The sequence below is a fragment of the Octodon degus genome, unplaced genomic scaffold (genome assembly GCF_000260255.1).
Source record: "Octodon degus isolate 3935 unplaced genomic scaffold, OctDeg1.0 scaffold00261, whole genome shotgun sequence".
NCBI lineage: Eukaryota > Metazoa > Chordata > Mammalia > Rodentia > Octodontidae > Octodon > Octodon degus.
The window spans coordinates 1475515-1486521 of record NW_004524837.1 but is presented as its reverse complement, the minus strand read 5'-3'; the positions used below and the strand labels follow the sequence as shown (position 1 = coordinate 1486521).

Below are 11007 nucleotides of genomic sequence, written 5' to 3'. Positions count from 1 at the left end.
AGCCCAGTGCCTCCAGCTAGACCCTGTGAGTCCTGCGTGATGTGAGAGGTGGCATATTTAGAATTGTGCCCCATTTGTCCTTATGACCAAATGAAAGCAAAATGAGGCCACCCGTCTCCCACCCTGCTGCCCGCCAGAGCCCTCCTCGCCCATCTTCCTTGCTGAGTGCCTGCCTGGCCATGCAGACCCTCCCCTGACTCAGGCCTAGGCCCTTTGCCTCTCCTGTCTGAAGTCTCCCATTATATGAAAGGGGCAGGACAGCTCTGGAGGAGATTCAGGACAAGCACTGGCCCTTCCGAGCTGTTCTCAGCATCCTTTCCCAACCCCTAAGATGCAAGTTGCTTTCACCTACTGATTTATTCTACAGATAGTTTCTAATTTGTCTGATTACATTATATGCTGATTAATTTCTGTCCTCATTATGTTTTCTTCCTATTTATATTATATTTATACTTATATCACTCCATCATTGATTTTAATGACTTTCTGCATGTGAAACGTGTATCTAATTATTTCATGGCAGCAGTGGCATCTGAGCAGAACAGAAATGTGTGGTGATGCGACCAGTTCTGAGTCACAGGATCTGGGTCTGGCTGCTGACAGGGCTCTTCTGGGTCAGCAGCTGCTGCAGGCCTGGACTGAGCTCGTGAAAAAGGCAGAAAGCAAAGAGGAACTCAGCTGACCTCAGTTTGGCTGTCCTGTTGCCCTGCTGTGTGCTGTTCCCCCTGAAGCTCTGCAGCCTCCAGGCCAGTCCAGGAGTTTCTACCTCACAACAGAGGACTTGGCATGGATCTTGGTGACCAGCCAGAGAGACCATGCAGGACCCTGTGGCTACAGCTTTAAAGTGCTGCAGCGTGTTCACATGCGATTGAATGCACACTATGTAATCAAACCCTGGCCAGTGGTTACACGTAAAAGAAGTATTACAATAAGAAACATTACCATGACTTCCCCTCAGAATACTCCTGCTATCCTCCAAGCCACTTATCCCATTGTTGTTGCACTGTCTGAAGCAACATGGGCAGCTCCTTTCTCCTGAGTACACAGTTGCACTGCTGTGGCTGCCTCAGTGTCCTGAGTCCATGCAGAATGGCTACGTTTCGTGGTCATGTTGACTTTGGGAAAGCGCCAAGAGTCACGTGGAGCCGCATTAGGTGAATATGGTGGATGAAGGTTGCCATAAAGTGTTTATTTGGCAAGAGTTGCCGCAAACTTCTGACCAGTGAAGGATGATGAAAATACATGATGAATGTTTAAACAAAAGAAGTATTACAGTAGAGAACACATTGGCATTAATTGCCTCGAATGTTCAATATTAAGATTTTTAAAAATTTATGTACATCATACTCTCAATTATCCTTTGTATTACTCTAGTAAGACATATAAATACAAGAGATAAGGCTAAAGTCACCAAGTAATAGAGACGACTCCATCCCATTCTGATCCTCCATAGGAGCCGTCCCAAAGCTGGTCTCCCTGTTTTAAAGACTTATGAGAGGACAGTAAGATTTGGAGCAAGTTACCATCATACTCTTGGCAGTCTGTCTTTTCCTCTCGTCAGTGTGTCTTGGCAGTTAAGCACCGATGTAACTAGCAGCAGGAAAGCGCCATACAGACTTCTGCGTTTCCTCTCCCACACACAAGGATGCAGTAAGTATCCCACAACCTCTATTTTGCCAAGAGTCTTTCTGGTACCAGCTCCAACTTGCCCAAACTAGCTTGTTGTTTGAGCTTCAGAATTTAATAAAATCATACAAAATAAAAGTAGCTACAGTGAAACCGTCACAGAAAAGTGTTCAAGGGACGCTGTTCAAGTGGCAGATTCAATGGTGCTGAAAGGCAAGGTGTGTGTCCTCTGGAGCAGGCCCAGGTCTGTCTGCTGATATCGAACGTAGGTGCATGCTGGCCCTGTGCACTCAGAAAGTGACATAGGTCTAGACCGTGTTAGGGAACAGCAGCTGAAGTCAGAAGGAACAGAAAAGACCAGAGACCCAAGGAGCAGGAGGACTCCAGAGAGGCTGTTGTCTGGCCCAGTCCCTGTCTTTGACATGCTGCGTCCCCATGTCTTCCCTCCCCAAGATTGCTTCTCCTTCCACAGGTGGACCCTGGCTCATGCCGCTTTCTTGCTGGGATTCTCTTGCCAAAGCAGGCGCTTAGTCCGCTGAGCTATCTCACTGGCCCTTTTCTCTAAACTTGTCCTTTGTTATTATCAGAATTTATCCTTTTCCTTTCTAACTTCAAAAATCACATATGTACTGAACTCTTAGATATAATAGATTTGCCTGGGTTTTTCTGTTCTATTAATCTGCATTTTAATGCTGATTTTAATGTCACATTGTAAAAGTCACTAGGATAAGCTGTCCGCTGCTGTTTAGCATTTTCACAGGTGCAGTCTCCTGGGGACATTTCCTCTCTCTCGGAGGTGAGCGGCCATATCCCAGGGTGCGGCTCCACATGTTAAGTCGCTGTTTGCAGCCACCTGCCTGTCCACAGGACCAGGCCCCCCTGAGGCTCACAGAGAGGCTCTGGTCTACGCCTCACCCTGATCGTCTGGTGTTGCTGCTGATCCTGGGGGTCCTCAGTTGGGAAATACAGCACCCCAGTCCCCCGCTGTCCCCACACAGCCACCTCCCTCTGAGCTTCAACAGCTGCCCCTCTTATCAGGACATTAGCTACGCTGGACTAGGTCCACACTGAAACCCTTGTCAGAACTGGAGCACTTCCACAAAGACCCTCTTTCCCAACAATAGGTCATGGGCCCAGGTCCTTTAGGCTTCGTTGCCAACATATCTTGGGAGATACAATCCAACCTCAGGAGGACAGTGGGCAATTTTCTCCTCCTCCCCCCTCCCCCTCCTCCTCCTCACCCCTCCTCCCCCTCCTTCTCACTCCTCCTCCCCCTCCTTCCCCTCCTCCTCCCCCCTTCTTCCCCTCCTCCTTCTCTGCTCTCCTCCCCCTCCTCTTCTCCCTTTTCCCCCTCCTCCTCCTCCTCCTCCTCCTTTTTTTCCTCTTCCTCCTGACTTGCCCAGGTCCTGAAACTGGAGCTCTGGGGCTCAGCTATGAGTAACATTTTCTGTGTGGTTCCATGTGAGAAAACAGATGCAAGCCAGGTGCGATATCTGGGTAAAGACAAGATCTGTGTTCAGTTCAGCAGCACACAGCTCACGTGAGCACATCTCCCAGCCAGCCAGGGATCTGTGGCACACTGCCCTGGGTTTGCAATGACCCAGCCACCAGAGAGGTGGCAAGAAGAGTGCATAGTTCAGAGCCCCTGATATAAAGGAAGGAATCTCTGGGCACAGTGGCCACTGTGGGTATCCAGGCAAGAAACCCCGAGGCTATAAATTGGGCCATAGTGTTAACGATGGGGCTAATGTGGATGACAGTGGAGAGATGTAGCAGAACAGACAGCCCCAGGGACCAACTGGCTGAGGCTGAGGCACTAGCGAGCTCGCCCATGTCCTCTATTTCTGGGACAGCACTCTGTGGCATCAGTCACCTCTAAATAACATTGACCACGGATTCTAAGCCAGACCCACTTAATCTTTGCCTCTGTTGTCATTCTGAATATCTTTCAAAACTTAGTCTTGTGTTCTTTGCTTGCTGGAAAATTGAATCTGACCTCATGGTTACCCTGGGCAGGAATGGTTTGCTCCTCGTACCCGTAACTCACTTGTTCGTGTCTGTTCTTATGTTTCCAGCCACACCGCAGTATTTCTATTCCTTCTTTTCCTTCTGTGTGTTTGCCTGAGGCTGAGACCCCCATGTGTAAAAGAACAAAACAAAATCCAGTCTGCCTTCATCCTGCCCAGTGCATCGGAACTGCCATTCCCTGATATATATATGCACTCCTAGATGTCACTCCAAATCTTTTGAGTTTATTCCACCCTCAGTTTTCTGAATAAAGTCTGATTTTGTTGAATAAACACACCAGCAATGTCACACTTCCCAGGTATAAAACCCAGTCGTGGATTTGGTTGTTCTGATTCATAAGATGCTACGTGGCTTCCAGCTCACCTGGGATCTGGCACTTCTGCACGTGGAAGCAAGAGGCAGTGACTATCTTCTTGGAATGCAGGGCAGCAGGCAGCACTGGGAGGTGGGGAGTGCAGGAGGTGCCATGGGGCACGGGTGCCAGGATGTGGTCCTGTGGCTCATAATGGGAGGGCTGAATGGGCTGACAGCTGACACCAGGAAGAGCCCAGCACAGCAGAGAAAGGAGGCTTCCTTTGTGGCAGGATGGGCCACGCCACCTAAAGTGCCAGGTCTCGTGATCACATGATGCATCCTTAATCTGAGCCTAAGATTTGGGGCTTGGTGGACAAATCAGTGGTCAACAGAACATCCTAGGAGGTACGCTCCCTTTCTCTGCCTGAGGTACAGGAGCAGGCAGGAGCACCTGAGACTGGTGCTGCTCTCATGCCTCAGGGAGACACTGCGTGTGCCCAGCACCTGGCAAGCTTGGGTGGCCTGTACATTCTATGGCTTCCAGATGGGGCCTGTGTAGCCATCGAGCATAGGGCAGGCAGGTGAGCCTTGCCTGTGTGTCATCTAAGGAGGAGGCAAGTGTGCAGCAGACCTGTGATCACTTTCTGCACGTAAGGCTGGTGCCCACTCCAAGGGTATGGGGTTCCACCCACACCATGCCATTACATTAGGGTGTGCCCACCCAGCTCCTGGTGATGGGTACACCTTCTGCGAACCTGCATGATGGGGATGAACTCTCAGCCCGAGTCCTTGGCCACCTGCGCATCTACTAGTGCCACCTCACTGGTGATACCAAGAACAGAAAGGTGTCATCAATGTAGCAGCACTTGGCCCTAACCCTGAGCATGGAGCGCCTTGGCTGTTGTCCCCAGTCCTAAAGGATCTGTGAGACCAGACCTGCCCACCTACTTCCTCCTAGACCCAGCTCAGCTTCCAAGCTCAGAGCGTCCCACTCAGGGGCTGCAGAATGCCTTCTCCAGCCATGCAACCTCTTACTAGATGGGATATGTGACTTCTTAGGCACTAGGCCTATGTGGTCTTGTGCTACTCTTACCATCCTGTGTCAGTCAGCTTGCTGTCACTGTGACAAAGTCCCTGAGATAACCTACTTTAAAAGAAAAAAGGATTTATTTTGGCTCACTGTGTCAGAGACTTCAGTCCATGGCTGCTTGGTGTCATTGCCCTGGGCACGAAGCAGCACAGCGCATCATGGTGGGGCATGTGGTGGCACAATGTCACTCACAGTGGCTGCTGATGCACAGGGATGCACATGGTCCCCCATAGCCTCACTGATCCCAAGGAAAGGACCAGCCTCACGGCTGTTGGGTGCAGCTGAAGTCCTCTCTGTCCACCAGGCTGGGACACACCCCCTCTCCCCTGGGGTGCTATACTCCCTGACAGCCTGGCGGGGTAGAATTCTGGGCTTCCCACAACCTTCATTGATATGGTGGACGTGGGTAGCAGTTTTCTTTGTGATGTTGATTAAGTACAGTGCCGTTGTCTGAATACTTTCTGCCCCTTCCTGGTCCATTGCCTCAAGAACAGGCTTTCATTGAAACTATTTTAGGGAAGGGAGTCTGTGCCTACCGGTGTTCCTGGGCTGCTAGTTTCTACAGCTCTAAGGCTGGGATACATAAGTAGAAAGAAAGCCTGAGAGCGCATTCCAAGTCCTTCCTTGGTCCTGAGGTCCTCAGGCAGTGGGCTTCGCTCCACCTTCAGGCTCCCTGCAGGAGATATCCAGGGTGCTGGCTGCACTCAGAGGGGGGAAGAGGAGACTGTGTGGCTGTCCTGCCTTCCTGGAAGTAGCAGGATGCACAATACATATGCTGCAGGATGAAGTAAAGAGAAGGTATTTGCCTATGTGCACACACATGCACACGTGCGAGCATGTCTAAGCACACACGTGCAGAAAGTATATTGATGAGCACAGAAGGGCGTCCACAGGGCAGGCTGCTGGATCAGGCTGTCGTGTTGCTCTGAGTACTCCAGACTCCAAAGAAGGCTAAAGAGAAAAGGCAAAAGTGATCGGAACCTTTCAGGTGTTGGGAGATTCGGCTACCGCGGGAGTTGTTTAATCGACAAGGACCTACCTTCAGAGCAGTAAATTAGGAGATTAACAGTGGAAAGGAGAAAGGCATTTTGGGTTGACTTAAAGATGTCTATTATTGTACTTGAAGCACGCTCATTTGGTGAGCACATGTTGGGCTTTGGAGCAGCATTTCTGAGTGAGAGGCCCAGCTCAGTAAGAGAGAACATGACACACATGAAAACCGGTGTCCTCGCAAATATTTGTAGATGTCATTCCATTTAGAAAATGATCACTGTTCTGTGCATAATATGAACCTTTCCAGCCTCTAATTTGCTCTCAGCTGTAAGGACTCAGAGTCGAGACAGAAACTGAAGTGTTTATCTGAAAAATCCTTCTTGGTGATGATTAGACTCATTGTGATGACAAGAAAGCACATTTATGCACTTGTAAATCCAGAAGCTGGCTGGGACCAGAAAGATTAAGTACAGCTGGCTAAAGAATGGGCCAGATTTAATTTTATCCATTTATTCTTTGTTATGTGACATTTACTAATCTGCTTAACCCACCTGTCTGTACCTGAGATTCTTTACCAGTTTCCTTTGATATTCTGGTTTTTACAAAGAAAAAGATGGTGTAATGCATAACCATTAGAGATGGAATATGATTTTGAGCTAAGATAAAACACAAAGCAGTCTTACATATTGTCCTCCCTTCTCTCATCTCTCTCTCCCCCCCTCCCCCTCCCTCCCTCCCTCCCTCCCTCCTTCTTACCTTCCTTCTTTTTTTTTTTAGTGGAACCGGGGATTGAACTCAGGCCCTTGTGCTTGCCAGTGCAGCGCTTATTCCACTGAGCCATCTCCCCAGCCCCTCTTCTTTTTTTAAAATGTATTTGGTACAGGGTCTCACCATGCAGCTCAGAGTCATAGTGATCCTCCTGTTTTCAACCTCCCCAGGGCTGAGGTTGCAGGCATGCACCACCATGCCCCATCTCTGTGGCCAGATCAGTGCTCCCGGGGGTGGGACTGGCATGGCATGTGGTGCTGGGGATCGAACCCTGGTTCTTGAGCTTGCCTAAGCAGGCACTTAGTCCGCTGAGTTATCTTGCTGATCCTCATGTACTTATTTCTATCTACACATCCTGTCCATTTCTGGCTTCTGAGATCATTGTTCTTATTCCTCCATTAATATAAGTAGCAATTTGTTACATCAGTAGCCAGCTTAAGGAACACAGAGTACAGCAGTACCACCTTACATCTTTACAACAATCTGGGTGGGGGGATATTTTGAGCAGGTGAGTTGCTGCTTTGGACTAGGAGGAAACAGATCAACTGGGAAGGGAGCGGTGCCTATGGTCATCACGCTGTAACAGCTGGAAACGCATCACCCTAGGGTGGCTTGTATGACATGTACTTCCAGCATGGATTTCCCTATTTGAGTAGTGGCAAATGGACCAGCAAGCTCCCTGTGGTCACTTCTGCAGCTGTGGACAGCCCATGCTTGGGACCTGATATATTTTAGTTGTGTGGTGTAAGCTGTGATTCTTGTCATGCGCTCTCCATGAAAACTGTGGCAGGAACTTCAGTCCAAATTACCTGTCCCCTAAATATGTGACTACACTTGAAAGTGAGCCAGTCTCATTGTTTTGGAAAGGAAGTCACTGTGAAAATGTAGAGCAGTCTTAGAGTAAGTTAAAAATTACCAGTCCATTCCCACTAAGGGCTGCATATTGTGCCGGTGTGCGCTGCCTGGTGGGGCGCACTCACACCGGGTACATTAGATGCCCTTTTTTCCACCTAAGGCACATCATCAGCACCTTCTGTGTTCTTGGTTTTGTGCCAAAATCACAAGGCAGAAGGGATAAGGAATTGCAAGAAAGGGGAAATAAACCAATCTATATTTGGAGGAATAGAAAATGTTCATTTTAAGCTGATTTTAAATCTATTTTTCTTAAAATTTATAAATGTACTGTTTAATCCACAAGCTTCATATAGCTTTAGTTTAAAAAACAAGAACAAAAAGACAAAACAGTGAAACAAAGACACTATTTCAAAGTCCGAGCCCTTCTTCCAACTTCCAAATACAAAAGCTCTGAACATTATATATCCCAATTGGAAGAATAAGACAAAAATATGAATGGAGTCATTACATTTCAGAAAAGAAAGATTTCATATAACTGAAGGATCCATTCATCTTTCCTGGGACAACTTAACTGCCTTTACAAGCAGGGGGAGAGGGGGAAAGTGGGGACTGGTGACAAAGGCGGGAGGAGAGAAAAGAAGCCCAGAACAGAGTAGAATCTAGTTCCAGTGTTCTGAATCAATGTGTCACACATCCCTATAAACCTAGTGTCCCAGAAAGCAAGCTTTCATTTTTCTATCTCAACTTGGAGTTCAAATCCTGATTTCTTTCAGCAGCGATTCCATAGGCAACAGGGAAGGTTGTGGTGCTGGAACATCCACATATGCTTCTGTGGTACTCCACCAGTGGTCTGATTCTGGACTAGCTTGCAGACCATACAAGGTTGGAAGCAGAACTTAAATGGGTGTGAAGAATCAAATAAGAAGGAAGGAAGGAAGAAAGGAAGGGGGAAAGCCTCCCTGGGAATAGCAAGGGACATTTAAATAAATAAGAATGCCAACAATACTTAAACCCCCCTTTTTAAAAAAGAGATTTTTTTTGGCTTAAAATATTTTACTCTAAATAAATTTATGTCAGCTGTTAATGAAAAAAAATGTCACTAACACACTGTGAACAACTTTTGCAATGTAAATCCATATCCCCCTTTTTTATATGATGAAATTCAACCTAGCAATTATTACAACAAATGTTATAGTCTAAAGCTCAAACACATCTTAGCAATTTTGAAATTGAATTGAATACAAACCAAGTAAAATTTACATCCTAACCAACATCCCCCCCAGGACTGTGGCGACCCTTGAGCCTTCCCCATGGATCGCAGAGCCTTTTCCTGCGGGTGCTTCTCTATGTCATCCAGGTTATCTTCAGCTTCACTCTCAGTCTCCTTCTTGGGCTCGGGGGCTGCCTCAGGTTCTTCCTGTGCTGATGTGGTTGTGGCAGCAGCAACAGCCATGGGGGTGGCAGGAGCTGCAGCCTTTTCCTTCTTGTGCTTTTTTTCTTCTATTTCCTGTTTGTGTTTCTTGTCCTTTTTCTTCCCACCTCCTTCCTGATCGGAATTCCAGGCTGATGATGGGCTTGGCCTAGGGCTCTTAGCCTTCCTGGCTGGTACCGCAGGGGACAGTTGTGGAGGGCAATTGAGGCTGGACAGGGGACAGGGTGCTGGGGGCTTCTTAGCCTCTGGCTCGGGAGATCCAGACCCAGAAGGAGAGGACGGAGTCCGTCTCACAGACTGCGGGCTGGGTGAGACAGCCTTAAAGTTGTGGAGTTCTAGAGACTCTTCTTAATGGACATGGTACTCGGAGACGGGGGCTGCCTTCTTTGGGGTGAGGCCGACGTTCCTCTTCGAGCGGGTGGAGGACTTGAGGTCCAAGGAGCTCGAGGCCGCGGTGAGGGAGGATGTCCTTTGTTCCGCTGTGGTGACCGGTCTTCCTGGGAGCATGGCTTGGCTCAGGGAAGACCCTTTCCTAGGCTTTGACAAGACAGAAGGTGAGAGTCTCTTGGTGGCTGGGGAGCTTGTCTGTTTGGGAGGCGGAGATGGGGAGACCGGCGCTTTGGTGGTGGGGACGGCCATGCCCTTCTCTTGGGAGGAGGTGGGGGCGAAGCCGTCCTTCTCTTCCAAGGTGGGGAAGCACAGTGCCTGCTCTGCATGGGAGGAGAGCATCTTCTGGGGACCGTGAGCGCTGCCGACGGGGAGCGGAGGGAGTCCCTCATCGTGGTGGTAGTGTGGGAATCTGCATCAAGGGGGTGAGGGCGAGGGAGTCTTCTCGCAGGTGTGGGGAGGGGCTTCCCCCTCGTCTACCACTTTTAGTCACTGGCGATTGCCATCTCTTTCTCATCTGCATCTAAGGCGAGGGCTCTTTCTGGTGCTTTCGTGGCGATGGAGACGCACTCCAGGAAGGGGACTGTCTCTGCCGCAGGCCCACCTCACCGTCTTTCACATGGGATCTCTTGGGTCGCTCATCTTCAGAGGCAGAGGAGGAGCCAGAGTCAGACGGAGACTGCTGGTTCTGTCGTCTGGACTGGCGTCTCTGCTGCACAGAATCCGCTGCAGCCGTTTTGCCACCTTCATCTTCTTCAGATTCAGGTAAGTCTACTTTTCTAGGCTTTGGTGCTGGTGAAGGCGATTCTCTTTTGTTAGTACCTTTACGTTTTTTCACTTTACTTGAAGTTCTCCCCAGAGACACAGAAACATGGCTTTTTGTTGTACAAAACATGGCTTTTTGTTGTTAGACTGCTGGGGCGTTGGGGAATGACATGCTTTTGGTGGTGGAGTAGCTGGTGGGGATGGCCTGTTCCTTTGCCTCGGAGGACTCGCTGAAGGAGATAACCTCTGAGCTTTTCGAGGGGGCTGGATGTCCTCTTGGGAGGTTTCTTTGGTGGTGACCGGAAACAAGATGAGGAGGACGAACTGCTCCAGACAGCGATGCTGATGAGCGCCTCCTGCGTCTTCCTGGAGATCTGCTCCTATGCCCTGTAGGTGGCGGCATGCGTCGTGGTGGGGTTCTTCTTCGAGGAGATGGTCTCCTGCTTGGGCTTGGCCGCCTTCTGGGTGAAGATGATCTTGATCGGGACCTACGGCGCCTTCTTGGTTGAGTATGAGGAGGAGAGCGAGAACCGATCCATGACCTTGATTTGAAATGCGCCTGAGATCTTGGCAGCGTCTTTTCTTTTTCTTTTTTTGGAATTTTTTTTTTCCAGAGTAGGTTCTTTAGGTTCTGGCATGGGTTTGGGCTTGGGAATTGTCAGGATATCACTAGTAGACGTGGCCTCTTGTACTGAAGTTTCTTTTACTTTCACTGAAGGTTCAGGGAGCTCTGGAGTTTTCCCTCTTTTCTGGAGCAAGAGAAGGACTC

The 11007-nt window shown here is 49.0% G+C and overlaps 1 pseudogene; it reads right to left on the bottom strand.

Annotated features, from left to right (window-relative positions):
* Nucleotides 1-3997: 3997 nt before the first annotated feature.
* The window catches only part of LOC105741001, an 8416-nt pseudogene continuing 1406 nt past the window's right edge, over nt 3998-11007 (bottom strand).